The following is a 14,802-nucleotide window of genomic DNA, read 5'->3' as shown; positions in this document are numbered from 1 at the left end:
TCAGGGAAACACAGGATGACATTACCCCAAATCTCCCAAAAAGTGTACACCCATTGTGTGATATGGTTCCTAATATCCGGAGGTGCAGAGGATGGTATTCCTTGTCCTATCACAGGCTGTGTACACACAGCCTGTGAAATTTGTTCCTAATATCCTGAACAAAAGAGACTGCTAATAATGGACACACATTGCAGGGGGGAGTAATTATTATGATCCACATCGTAATGGGGAGTAATAGCAACCCCCTCTCTCCCCCTCGCTGTTAAGATCCACATCGCAGGGGGTGAGGCACCCCCCATGATATGGGGAGTAATAGCATCCCCCTTTCTCCCCCTGGCCTTATAGAAGGAGGCTGGCCTTATATAAGTGTCCCCGAATGCCATCGCAGGCTTTAATGTATTCACTTAAAGTTTTTTCCTCATTTAGATCTGCCTTTCCCTTAATAGGTCTAATTGCTGCCTGACATTCTGTATTAGCATTTTCATGAGCAAGCAGCTGAGTGATCAATTTCTTGGCATGAGAATCGGAAATAGCCTTTTGAGCCGCACCCTGCAAACGGGTGATAGAATCTGGATAAGGCTCCCTTGGACCCTGTTGAACTGTGTGAAAAGAAGGATAAAGCAGTAGCAGGGTCGTGAATTTTTTCCCAGGCTCTTAGGCATGTAGTTCTGAGCTGATCAACAGCCTCATCAGCCATTACCATCTGTTGATTTAGAGTACCCCATGCCTGTCCGATTCCAAGCAGTTGATCAGATGTGATATTAACGGGACGTTGGGCTTGAGCGTTTCTGCGTGCCTGATTTGTTGCTTCATCCGTCCACCAGGTTTTAAACTGGAGAAATTCAGAGGGGGACAGGGTGGATCGGGGTAATGCCTCCCAATCCATAGGTATTCAACGTCTGTTATAAGCCACACATTGTAACAAGTAATGAACATAAGGAGAATTTGGCCCATCTTGTCCAATTGCTTGCTTTAAGTCTTTTAATATTTTAAAAGGAAATGGCTCCCAGCATGCTTGAGCAAGTTCTCTGGGCTCCTCAACTGGTGAAAGAATTACCAGAAACTGCCAAGCATTCAAATCCCCCATTTCTTGTGCCTGGCGAATGGATGCCTGGATTGTCCCTGTGCCATAATTTGTATTTGGACCGGCTCGCAGCATTCCTTTACCATAATTAACAGGTGGACAAGCCTGGATCATTCCCTCATCGTAACTGGCTGTTAGACAAGCCTGAAGCTTCCCTTCACCATAGTTACTGGTGGGGCCTGCAACAATGGGAGCGGCAAGGCGCTTCTCAGGCTCCCCTTCCAAAAATTCCTAAGGCTGGCCTGGGGATGGCCATTCCAGACCTTCCCCTAAAGGCGCAGTAGGTGGCACTGTATCTCTATAAGTTTTTGAAGATTAGCATATATACCTTCCCGTTTCTCGCCCTTTTTAAAACTAGACTGTCATGGTTCACTTTGCTGATAATTAGACTACTGATTATTCAACTTTCCTATGTCATCCTGAAACTCCTCCTTCTCCTCCTCAGTGTGGAAGGGCTCCAGTGCTGTTTTAATTGCCGACCACACAGACCAAGCAGAGACGGGAATATCGTGCCCCTCTTGTGCTCGTTTTAAGTCTGATCCGACCTTCTCCCAATCTTTTACATTCATGGTTACATATTCCGGGAACCAAGGAGAATACTTGTCTACCAGATGGAACAAAGCTGTGAGATTTTGGGTACTCACAATTACCGCTCCGCGGCACAAGGCTTAAGTAATTAGCGAACTTACTCTCAGCCTGACCCATATTTTCCCGAGGTTTCGCTGGAATTCTCCGAGCGCCCTACTTACCCTAGAGCTTGAAGTGAAAACCTACTCGGGAGTCCTTTGTCGGTCGTCCTCTGCTTTCCACGCTCTAGTGTTCCTTCACTGGATTATTTGTAGAGATTACGGGGGGCCCCGCGTTGGGCACCAGAGACCAGCTTGGGCAACCGAGAGAGGCCCCCGTTTCTACCAAAAAAAAAAATGTGTGTGTATATATATATGTGTGTGTGTGTGTATATATATGTGTGTGTGTGTGTATATATATACATATATATATAGACAGGTATGGTGTGGCGCGCCTGTAATCCCAGCTACTCCATGAGAAATCAGACAAAACCTAGCACCAGAGACTGATTTTCTTCTAAAATGCTTTCTCCAAAATATTTTTAAAACAAAAGGGGGAAATTGGAAAGGAAAATATTTTGGGCCCCCCAAATCGCTAAGATAAAGGGAAAAGTCAATCTGGGAACTGCTTAGGGCAAACCTGCCTCCCATTCTATTCAAAGTCATCCGCTGCTCACTGAGAAGAATGCGTATCTTATTGCCTCCTTTGGAAAGGCTCATCAGAAGCTCAGAAGAATGCAACCGTTAGTCTCTCACCTACCTGTGACCTGGAAGCCCCCTCCTGGCTTCGAGTTGACCCACCTTTGCTTCAGGTTGTACCGGATCAAACTAGTGTTCATCTTACATATGTTGATTGACATCTCCTGTCTCCCTAAAATGTATAAAACTGTCAGATACAGTCAGTTTCTCTTCCAAGGTTTGGCATGTTAACGTTCTTGTTTTTTGTTCTGGAACTCAACTTTCTTGTTCTCCATGCCTACTTGCCCTTAGTTACTGTAAACAACCTTCCTGTCAGTTCTAATCAAGAACTCACATCTGTTTCCTTGGTTACCTGCTCTGCACCCATTTCTCCCTTCGAAACCACACGTCCCACCTTTGTAACTCACATCCCCCTTCCCCTTTCCTTATTTGGGAAAATATTCACAAATAGCCAACCGGGTCAGTTTAGAGCTTGAGGTCTGGCCCCAACCTATGCCAGAGGTAGGGATTGCCTTAGGAATAAAAACTCCTGCTTTCCTTTGTTGGTGTGCTCTTGCGATTGTGATTGATGCAAGCAGCACGCTTCTGCAGAAGTAAATTGCGTTGCTGAGAAAACTTTCGCTTGAGTGCTGGTTTCACTTTGCAGTACCAAGCATTTATCTCCAACAAAACCAAGCTGTGCTCTGACCACCTTGGGCAACTGTCATCAGGATATCCTGAGGCTGTGTCATGCACAAGCATACCCAACCTTGGCAAAATAAACTTTCTAAATACTCTTATCCCCAAATGCTCAGGGAGACTGATTTGAATAATCATAAAACTCCGAGGCTGCACTCCAGCCTGGGCGACAGAGCAAGACTCTGTTTCAGAAAAATAAAATAAGATAAAAAACTCCGGTCTCCCGCACAGCCGACTCTGCGCGAATTACTCTTTCTCTATTGCTATTCCCCCGTCTTGAGAAATCAGCTCTGTCTAGGTAGCAGGCAAGGTGAACCCACTGGGCAGTTACGGAATTGTCATTATATTGCTTGCAATTTTATATATATGTTATGCACAAATAGCTATAACCTTGTATACAAGGTTAAATGCGAATGTCCTCCTTGCATGGTCAGATCCCAGCGCAGGAAGGACGCACCCCTTACAAACCGCTAGGCCAAAATGGTCATTCTGGCCTCATCCAGCCTCACGTGAGATCGCAATCTCCTGTCCCTCAGGGCCTGAGGGGGTGGGGCCTGAAGCCGCAAACAATCAGGGGCTCTGGGGTGGGGACGGTTCAATCCGGCACGCCGCCGGAAAGGAGAGGGCGGCTTCCAGGATCTGGCTGGCGGGCGCTTTGTCTCTCCTTCGCCACAGTAGGCTCTCTCTGTTAGTCTCCGCTGCTGCTTCTTGGCTCTGGGAGGCCCAGGTGGCTCTGCAGCAGCCTCTGCCACCCTGTGACCTGCGGGTATTGGGACATCCCTAGCTGACGCCAGGACACCCGGGAAGCTGAGGAATGGTGAGTGGACTGCGCCTGGCTTCCCGAAGTGGGGAAGAGGGCTGGTTAAAACTTGCTGGAACCAGCCATCGGCTGCGGAACCTGCGGACCCAGCCGCCGCGGCGCAGCCGGGCCTCAGTCCCCTTCTGTGCAGGGCCAGGCGGGGCGGGCAGCGGGACCCCTGAGTCCTGTCTGTACCTGTGGGCGCCACTTCCACCGGCTGGAGCCCTCTCGGGAATCCCGCGCCTCCCCTACCCAGGTAGTGCAGTGACCACGGGAGGGTGATCCGGGAGAGCCCCGACTCCGTGTGCGTGGTTCCAGCGTGGGAGGAGCTGTGGTTCATGGAGCTTCCAGTGCCACCTTTCTCCCCCTAAAATTAGCCTGAGGCTTTGTTAAAACGTTAAACGGTGTATTTGAGCAAATCGGCGATTCATAAAACGGGTACCGCAGTCATGGTTTGTGGTTTGGGGTCCACAGGAGGAGCGTAAATGAGAGGCTTTGATAAGGTTAATGAGGAAGCAAACCATACATATATACATATACATATATATGTGTGTGTGTGTGTGTATATATAGATATGTGGTTTTTTGTTTTTTTTTTGAGACGAGTCTTGCCCTGTCGCCAGGCTGGAGTGCAATGGTGCAGTCTCAGCTCACTGCAACCTCTGACTCCCGGGTTCAAGCGATTCTCCTGCCTCAGCCTCCCAAGTAGCTGGGTTTATAGGCACCCACCACCACGTCCAGCTAATTTTCGTATTTTTAGTAGACATAGGGTTTCGCCATGTTGGCTAGGTTGGTTTCGAACTCCTGACTTTAATTGATCGCCCGCCTTGGCCTCCTAAAGCTCTGGGATTACAGGCGTGAGCCACCTTGGCCAAAATATTTTTCTGTTTCCAAACATTTTACATGAGAGGAAAGCGGAGAATAAATCATCTGACACTCTACTGTAAAAAACATCTTTGTGCCTCTCTTCTTTTCATCTTTCCTAAGTGTATGTATTACCAAAATGTCTTTAGGTTGAGGTCCCCCCGTGAAAACTTTACAGGGCGTTGTGTCCTCAGCCACCCTCCTGTCTTTTCCTAGTGCTGGCATTTTAGAACTGTCTGGGGATGACCCAGGATACCCACAGTGGCCATGTCTATTGGAGGGTCTAGTGAGTATCAGCCCTGGGGTCATCTCATCCCCAAGGACAGCCTGAGGTAGGGGGTAGAGTCTCTTAGGGGAGCAGCTGGATGCTCTTGGCCTTAGAGGAATCTCCTGGTATAGTTTCATCTGAAATGGTGACCCCTTAGGGTCATTAAAATTTTAGGACAATACAATGTAATGTCATTAAAGTTAGGTCATTACAATTGTTCCTCCAGCCCGAGTTTTTATTCCTCGGAGACACATTGATGGTCTGCCAATTGGATGCTGATATTGAGAGGAAAAGGCAGAAATGATTTCTGCTCTCTAGATTGTCTCAGACTTGTGAAGAGAGAAAAACTGTCCCAAAGACAAGGAAAACCCACCCCAGAGAGGATGTGCAAGAACCTGAATATGAAAACACACTTAAGGCACACAGGAGGACAAAGAGCAGCGCCAGTGCCTCCTAGGTGGTCACTGAGTACTTTACTGAACAGGATGGGTGTCCCGAGGGATAGAATGGCCTGCTGTGACACTTAGAAAGGTCTGTGTTGGAGTCAGCACTGCCTCTCCCTGAGTTTGTTACCTTGAAAAGACTTGTCTGCTTATTTGAGTTTCAGTTTTTCATTGACTGTAAGATACATTTTGTCAGTACAGCTTGAAAGATAAAAATACTATTTCCAAAGAGGCAAAGTAAAATGATGTACTTTATTTGCTAAAAATTTGTATTCATTTCTTCCCCAGAGTGAGTGTAGTAAGTTTTAAAGGTCTGTTCTTTTTTTTTAAAATATATACTTTAAGTTCTAGGGTACATGTGCACAACGTACAGGTTTGTTACATATGCATACATGTGTCATGTTGGTGTGCTGCACCCATCAACTCATCAGCACCCATCAACTCGTCATTTACATCAGTTATAACTCCCAATGCCATCCCTCCCCCCTCCCCCCTCCCCATAATAGGCCCCGGTGTGTGATGTTCCCCTTCCAGAGTCCAAGTGATCTCATTGTTCAATTCCCACCTATGAGTGAGAACATGTGGTGTTTGGTTTTCTGTTCTTATGAAAGTTTGCTGAGAATGATGGTTTCCAGCTGCACCCAATCCCTACAAAGGACACGAACTCATCCTTTTTTATGGCTGCATAGTATTCCATGGTGTATATGTGCCACATTTTCTTAATCCAGTCTGTCACTGATGGACATTTGGGTTGATTCTAAGTCTTTGCTATTGTGAATAGTACTGCAATAAACATACGTGTGCATGTGTCTTTATAGCAGCATGATTTATAATCCTTTGGGTATATACCCAGTAATGCGATGGCTGGGTCATATGTTATTTCTAGTTTTAGATCCTTGAGGAATCACTATACTGTTTTCCACAATGGTTACACTAGTTTACAATCCTACCAACAGTGTAAAAGTGTTCCTATTTCTCCACATCCTCTCCAGCACCTGTTGTTTCCTGACTTTGTAATGATTGCCATTCTAACTGGTGTGAGATGGTATCTCATTGTGGTTTTGATTTGCATTTCTCTGAGGCCAGTGATGACGAGCATTTTTTCGTGTGTCTGTTGTCTGTATGAATGTCTTCTTTTGAGAAATGTCTGTTCATATCCTTTGCCCACTTTTTGATGGGGTTGTTTGTTTTTTTCTTGTAAATTTGTTTGAGTTCTTTGTAGGTTCTAGATATTAGCCCTTTGTCAGATGAGTAGATTGCAAAAATTTTCTCCCATTCTGTAGGTTGCCTGTTCACTCTGATGGTAGTTTCTTTTGCTATGCAGAAGCTGTTTAGTTTAATTAGATCTCATTTGTCAATTTTGGCTTTTGTTGCTGTTGCTTTTAGTGTTTTAGACATGAAGTCCTTACCCATGCCTATCTCCTGAATGGTATTACCTAGGTTTTCTTCTAGGGTTTTTATGGTATTAGGTCTAACATTTAAGTCTCTAATCCATCTTGAATTAATTTTCGTATAAGGAGTAAGGAAAGGATCCAGTTTCAGCTTTCTGCTTATGGCTAGCCAACTTTCCCAGCACCATTTATTAAATAGGGAATCCTTTCCCCATTTCTTGTTTTTGTCAGGTTTGTCAAAGATCAGATGGCTGTAGATGTGTGGTATTATTTCTGAGGACTCTGTTCTGTTCCATTGGTCTATATCTCTGTTTTGGTGCCAGTACCATGCTGTTTTGGTTACTGTAGCCTTGTAGTATAGTTTGAAGTCAGGTAGCCTGATGCCTCCAGCTTTGTTCTTTTGACTTAGGATTGTCTTGGCAATGTGGGGTCTTTTTTGGTTCCATATGAACTTTAAAGCAGTTTTTTTCCAATTCTGTGAAGAAAGTCATTGGTAGCTTGATGGGGATGGCATTGAATCTACAAATTACCTTGGGCAGTATGGCCATTTTCACGATATTGATTCTTCCTATCCATGAGCATGGAATGTTCTTCCATTTGTTTGTGTCCTCTTTTATGTCACTGAGCAGTGGTTTGTAGTTCTCCTTGAAGAGGTCCTCTACATCCCTTGTAAGTTGGATTCCTAGGTATTTTATTCTCTTTGAAGCAATTGTGAATGGAAGTTCATTCATGATTTGGCTCTCTTTTTGTCTGTTACTGGTGCATAAGAATGCTTGTGAGTTTTGCACATTAATTTTGTATCCTGAGACTTTGCTGAAGTTTCTTATCAGCTTAAGGAGATTTAAGGCTGAGACGATGGGGTTTTCTAAATATACAATCATGTCATCTGCAAACAGGGACAATTTGACTTCTTCGTTTCCTAACTGAATACCCTTTATTTCTTTCTCTTGCCTGATTGCCCTAGCCAGAACTTCCAACGTTATGTTGAATAGGAGTGGTGAGAGAAGGCATCCCTGTCTTGTGCCAGTTTTCAAAGGGAATGCTTCCAGTTTTTGCCCATTCAGTATGATATTGGCTGTGGGTTTGTCATAAATAGCTCTTATTATTTTGAGATACATTCCATCAATACCGAATTTATTGAGAGTTTTTAGCATGAAGGGCTGCTGAATTTTGTCGAAGGCCTTTTCTGCATCTATTGAGATAATCATGTAGTTTTTGTCTTTGGTTCTGTTTATGTGATGGATTACGTTGATTGATTTGCGTATGTTGAACCAGCCTTGCATCCCAGGGATGAAACCCACTTGATCATGGTGGAGAAGCTTTTTGATGTGCTGCTGGATCCGGTTTGCCAGTATTTTATTGAGGATTTTTGCATCGATGTTCATCAGGGATATTGGTCTAAAATTCTCTTTTTTTGTTGTGTCTCTGCCAGGTTTTGGCCTCATAAAATGAGTTAGGGAGGATTCCTTCTTTTTCTATTGATTGGAATAGTTTCAGAAGCAATGGTACCAGCTCCTCCTTGTACCTCTGGTAGAATTCGGCTGTGAATCCGTCTGGTCCTGGACTTTTTTTGGTTGGTAGGCTATTAATAATTGCCTCAATTTCAGAGCCTGCTATTGGTCTAGTCAAGGATTCAACTTCTTCCTGGTTTCGTCTTGGAAGAGTGTAAGTGTCCAGGAAATTATCCATTTCTTCTAAGTTTTCTAGTTTATTTGTGTAGAGGTGTTTATAGTATTCTCTGATGGTAGTTTGTATTTCTGTGGGGTCGGTGGTGATATCCCCTGTATCATTTTTTATTGCATCTATTTAATTCTTCTCTCTTTTTTTTATTAGTCTTGCTAGTGGTCTATCAATTCTGTTGATCTTTTCAAAAAACCAAATCCTGGATTCATTGATCTTTTTGGAGGGTTTTTTGTGTCTCTATCTCCTTCAGTTCTGCTTGATCTTAGTTATTTCTTGCCTTCTGCTAGCTTTTGAATGTGTTTGCTCTTGCTTCTCTAGTTCTTTTAATTGCGATGTTAGGGTGTCAATTTTAGATCTTTCTAGCTTTCTCTTGTGGACATTTAGTGCTATACATTTCCCTCTACACACTGCTTTAACTGTGTCCCAGAGATTCTGGTATGTTGTATCTTTGTTCTCATTGGTTTCAAAGAACATCTTTATTTCTGCCTTCATTTCGTTATGTACCCAGTAGTCATTCAGGAGCAGGTTGTTCAGTTTCCATGTAGCTGAGTGGTTTTGATTGAGTTTCTTAGTCCTGAGTTCTAGTTTGATTGCACTGTGGTCTGAGAGACAGTTTGTTATAATTTCTGTTCTTTTACGTTTGCTGAGCAGTGCTTTACTTCCAACTATGTGGTTAATTTTGGAATAAGTGTGATGTGGTGCTGAGAAGAATGTATATTCTGTTGATTTGGGGTGGAGAGTTCTGTAGATGTCTATTAGATCCGCTTGGTGCAGAGTTGAGTTTAATTCCTGGATATCCTTGTTAACTTTCTGTCTCATTGATCTGTCTAATGTTCACAGTGGGGTGTTGAAGTCTCCCATTATTGTTGTATGGGAGTCTAAGTCTCTTTGTAAGTCTCTAAGGACTTGCTTTATGAATCTGGGTGCTCCTGTATTGGGTATATATATATTTAGGATAGTTAGCTCTTCCTGTTGTATCGATCCCTTTACCATTATGTAATGGCCTTCTTTGTCTCTTTTGATCTTTGATGGTTTAAAGTCTGTTTTATCAGAGACTAGGATTGCAACCCCTGCTTTTTTTTGTTCTCCATTTGCTTGGTAGATCTTCCTCCATCCCTTTATTTTGAGCCTATGTGTGTCTCTGCACGTGAGATGGGTCTCCTGAATACAGCAGACTGATGGGTCTCGACTCTTTATCTAGTTTGCCAGTCTGTGTCTTTTATTTGGATCATTTAGTCCATTTACATTTAAGGTTAATATTGTTATGTGTGAACTTGATCCTGTCATTGTGATATTAGCTCATTATTTTGCTCGTTAGTTGATGCAGTTTTTTCCTAGCATCGATGGTCTTTACATTTTGGCATGTTTTTGCAATGGCTGGTACTGGTTGTTCCTTTCCATGTTTAGTGCTTCCTTCAGGGTGTCTTGTAGGGCAGGCCTGGTGGTGACAAAATCTCTAAGCATTTGCTTGTCTGTAAAGGATTTTATTTCTCCTTCACTTATGGAACTTAGTTTGGCTGGATATGAAATTCCGGGTTGAAAATTCTTTTCTTTAAGAATGTTGAATATTGGCCCCCACTCTCTTCTGGCTTGTAGAGTTTCTGCCGAGAGATCTGCTGTTAGTCTGATGGGCTTCCCTTTGTGGGTAACTCGACCTTTCTCTCTGGCTGCCCTTAACATTTTTTCTTTCATTTCAACTTTGGTGAATCTGAGAATTATGTGTCTTGGAGTTGCTCTTCTCGAGGAGTATCTTTGTGGCGTTCTCTGTATTTCCTGAATTTGAATGTTGGCCTGCCTTACTAGGTTGGGGAAGTTCTCCTGGATGATATCCTGAGGAGTGTTTTCCAGCTTGGTTTCATTTTCCCCCTCACTTTCAGGCACCCCAATCAGACGTAGATTTGGTCTTTTCACATAATCCCATATTTCTTGGAGGTTTTCTTCATTTCTTTTTCCTCTTTTTTCTCTAGACTTCTCTTCTCGCTTCATTTCATTCACTTGATCTTCAATCATTGATACTCTTTCTTCCAGTTGATCGAGTCAGTTACTGAAGCTTGTGCATTTGTCACGTATTTCTTGTGTCATGGTTTTTATCTGTCAGTTCGTTTATGGCCTTCTCTGCATTGATTATTCTAGTTATCCATTCTTCCATTCTTTTTTCAAGATTTTTAGTTTCTTTGCACTGGTTACGTAGTTCCTCCTTTAGCTCTGAGAATTTTGATGGACTGAAGCCTTCTTCTCTCAACTCGTCAAAGTCATTCTCCATCCAGCTTTGTTCCATTGCTGGCGATGAGCCCGCGTTCCTTTGGAGGGGGAGATGTGCTCTGATTTTTTGAATTTCCAGCTTTTCTGTCCTGCTTTTTTCCTATCTTTGTGGTTTTATCTGCCTTTGGTCTTTGATGACGGTGACGAACTGATGGGGTTTTGGTGTGGGTGTCCTTTCTGTTTGTTAGTTTTCCCTCTAACAGTCAGGACCCTCAGCTGTAGGTCTGTTGGCGATTGCTTGAGGTCCACTCCAGATGCTGTTTGCCTGGGTATCAGCAGCGGAGGCTGCAGAAGATAGAATATTGCTGAACAGTGAGTGTTGCTGTCTGATTCTTGCTCTGGAAGCTTCGTCTCAGGGGTGTACCCCGCCGTGTGAGGTGTGAGGTGTGAGGTGTCGGTCTGCACCTAGTGGGGGATGTCTCCCAGTTAGGCTACTCTGGGGTCAGGGACCCACTTGAGCAGGGAGTCTGTCCGTTCTCAGATCTCAACCTCTGTGCTGGGAGATCCACTGGTCTCTTCAAAACTGTCAGACAGGGTCATTTACCTCTGCTGAGGTTTCTGCTGCTTTTTGTTTAGCTACGCTCTGTCCCCAGAAATGGAGTCTACAGAGACAGGCAGGCCCCCTTGAGCTGCGGTGGGCCCAACCCAGTTTGAGCTTCTCTGCAGCTTTTTTTACCTACTTAAGCCTCAGCAATGGTGGGTGCCCCTCCCCCAGTCTCGCTGTTGCCTTGCAGTTAGATCTCAGACTGCTGTGCTAGCAAGGCGGGAGGTTCCCTGGGCATGGGACCCTCCCATCCAGGCGTGGGATATAATCTCCTGGTGTGCCATTTGCTAAGACCCTTGGTAAAGCGCAGTATTAGGGTGGCAGTTACCTGATTTTCCAGATGTGGTGTGTCTCAGTTTCCTTTGCCTAGGAAAAGGGATTCCCTTCCCCCTTGCGCTTCCCAGGTGAGGCGATGGCTCGCCCTGCTTCAACTTTCGCTGGTCGGGCTGCACCAGCTGATCAGCAACAATTGTCTGGCACTCCCCAGTGAGATGAACCCGGTACTTCAGTTGAAAATGAAGAAATCACCCGTCCTCTGTGTTGCTGGCACTGGGAGCTGGAGGCTGGAGCTGCTCCTATTTGGCCATCTTGCTCCGGAATCTAAAGGTTTTTGAGATGGAGTCTCGCTCTGTCGCCTAGGCTGGAGTGCAGTGGCCGGATCTCAGCTCACTGCAAGCTCCGCCTCCCGGATTCATGCCATTCTCCTGCCTCAGCCTCCCGAGTATCTGGGACTACAGGTGCCCGCCATCTCGCCTGGCTATTTTTTTTGTATTTTTTTTAGTAGAGACAGGGTTTCACCGTGTTAGCCAGAATGGTCTCGATCTCCTGACCTCGTGATCTGCCCGTCTCGGCCTCCCAAAGCACAGGATTACAGGCTTGAGCCACTGCGCCCGGCCAAGGTCTGTTCTTTTTAAGGGTAATTTCAAACGGAATTGTAGAACTTAGCTTTGTAAATGCTACTGGTGAAATAAAAGTGTGATAGATAAATTGATGATTTACAAATATTCACCAAAATGTCAGTTCCCCTCTTGTAGCATGGTGAAGAATTTATGACAGTGGACACATCTGTATCCTCTTATCTGGATATCTGAGGGTTTTTTGTTGTTGTTTTTTGTTTTTTTGGAGATGCTGTCTTGCTCTGTAGCCCGGCTGGAGTGCAGTGGCGCCTTCTCTGCTTACTGCAACCTCCGCCTCCCGGGTTCAAGTGATACTCCTATGTCAGCCTCCCGAGTAACTGGGATTATAGGCACCCACCACCACACCCAGCTAATTTTTGTATTTTTAGTAAAAACGGGGTTTTAGGCCTGGCACGGTGGCTCATGCCTGTAATCCCAGCACTTTGGGAGGCCAAGGTGGGCGGATCATGAGGTCAGGAGTTCCAGAGCAGCCTGGCCAACGTGGTGAAACCCTGTCTCTACTAAAAATACAAAAAAATTAGCTGATCGTGGTGGCAGGCACCTGTAATCCCAGCTACTTGGGAGGCTGAGGCAAGAGAATTGCTTGAACCTGGGAGGTGGAGGTTGCAGTGAGCCAAGATCTTGCCACTGCACCCCAGCCCAAGTGACAATGCGAGAGTCTGTCTCAAAAAACAAACAAACAAACAAACAACAAAAAGACAGGGTTTTGCCATGTTGGCCAGGCTGGTCTCAACCTCCCGACCTCAGGTGATCACCCGCCTCAGCCTCCCAAGGTGCTGGGATTACAGGCGTGAGCCACCATGGCCGGCCCACTCTATTTTCTTTTTATTCCCTAAATTTTAATATGTTTGAGTTTGTCTGTTCCTTTATTATTTTTTTCTTACATAAAAAAATTCTGCCTAATCCTTTGTAAAAAAAAGTCTTCCTGTGACGTCCGAAAGCGTTCTAGTTTTATCTTTCATATTTGAATATATAAAAGTTGATTATTGTTCATGGAATAGAGAAGAATGCAATACATTTTCCCAAGTAGATACCAGCCTGGTTTGCCTCATATTTTAAAGTGCATGTGATTTCTTTTTCTATTCTACAGTGCCTACTCTATCATTCATCAACTTTCCATATAAATGCTGCATCATTAAGACTTTTTTTCCCCTTGGTCTGCTTGCTCATCTCTCTGCTAATACTGTGCTGTCCTGAATATTTTCGTTTGAAAATCTTAGAAGTATGTCAGACAAGCCATCACTCTTTTTTTAGATGACTAAAAATCATTAGACATTTGTCATTTTTACTATGTAAGAAAAAGTAGTTTTTCTTGCCTAAAACAACCTGATTTGGTAATTTATGTGATTTCATGGGAATAGCATCTGGAAGTGGTGACATTAATGTCATTTTAAAAAGCAGGTGTCATGTTTCCTCTTATTCCTTTCTGCCTTGACATTGTGCAATAGAAATTTTAAAAATTGTTGTATTAGTATTGTTAAATTAATCAATTATTGATTTTATTTACTACTCAATTAAATTTAATAAGCCTATTCTCTCTTGGTGTAATCACATGGAATGGGCTCAACTCCCCAGTTAACAAGTGACAGCACATGTAAAAGATTGTCTACCAGGGAAACTCATTGAACACTTAGTGTTCAGATTGTGTTTTGGTGTCTGGTTCCCTAAGCACCACTGCAGTGACACAAAATAATAGACCTTCAGCAGAAAAAGTTTTGACAAATATATTGCATAAGCCATTTAGATGCAATGAGTCATTCTTATTACTTGGGTTGGTGGAATCCCTTTCAAAATATAAGTTACTAATACAAACAAAGATTGAACTTTGTGAGCAGGCGTTTTTAAGAATAAGTAGTCTCAGTAATGATAATATTAACTCACTTATGCACATCAGGTAGGACTTTATTATGGCAGATACTAGAAATGTACAAAGTGAAGTTAAAAGGTAGCTCCTAGCAGCACATCTTACTCCCTGGATTCTCTAATGAGTTGGGTGTTTCTACTTTGCTGTTGCCTTTTTTAATAGTTCAATTCTAGCATTAGTACTGCTGTGTGGGAGGGAGTATGTGTGAACAGAGTAAAAGTTGTGACAATCAAATCATAGAATAAATGCTTGGAAATTTTAGAATCATGTAAACAGCTTATGAATTGAGTATAGATTCCCAGTGCTGTCAGTCTCACCCATCCCTCTATCCACATGTGTGGAATGTTCTAGGACTCCGTGGCTTTTGAGGATGTGGCTGTGAACTTTACCCAGGAGAAATGGGCTTTGCTAGATTCTGCTGAGAAGAATCTCTTCAGAGAAGTGATGCAGGAAACCTGCAGGAACCTGGCTTCTGTAGGTAAGAATGACAACACATTTCATGTAATTGCAGAAGTATTTCCCTATCATCAGTGCTATTTGTGATTTGGAATGTGGCAAGGGAATGATTTGGTGAAGAAATCAGGCATGGGCACTGTGTACAATAAACATTAAATCTAGTAATGTTTCTGTGGTTTGTAATAATTCATGATAATTTTGTGGGTCTACATTTTAGGAAACAAATGGAAAGACCAGAATATTGAAGATCACTTTGAAAAACCTGGGAAAGATATAAGATAATTT

At 43.6% G+C, this 14,802-nt stretch overlaps 1 long non-coding RNA gene across 1 annotated transcript; it reads left to right on the top strand.

The window, feature by feature from the left end:
• The first annotated feature begins 3,616 nt into the window (after window positions 1-3,616).
• On the top strand, window positions 3,617-14,802 carry LOC101024636. The gene is made up of 3 exons (XR_004182191.1): window positions 3,617-3,844; window positions 14,413-14,539; window positions 14,735-14,802. It is a non-coding gene; the product is annotated as an uncharacterized LOC101024636 (long non-coding RNA).

Source organism: Papio anubis, chromosome 2 (genome assembly GCF_008728515.1).
Source record: "Papio anubis isolate 15944 chromosome 2, Panubis1.0, whole genome shotgun sequence".
Classification (NCBI taxonomy): Eukaryota; Metazoa; Chordata; class Mammalia; order Primates; family Cercopithecidae; genus Papio; species Papio anubis.
Note: the sequence above shows the minus strand (reverse complement) of the source record. Positions and strands in the feature narration are given on the sequence as shown.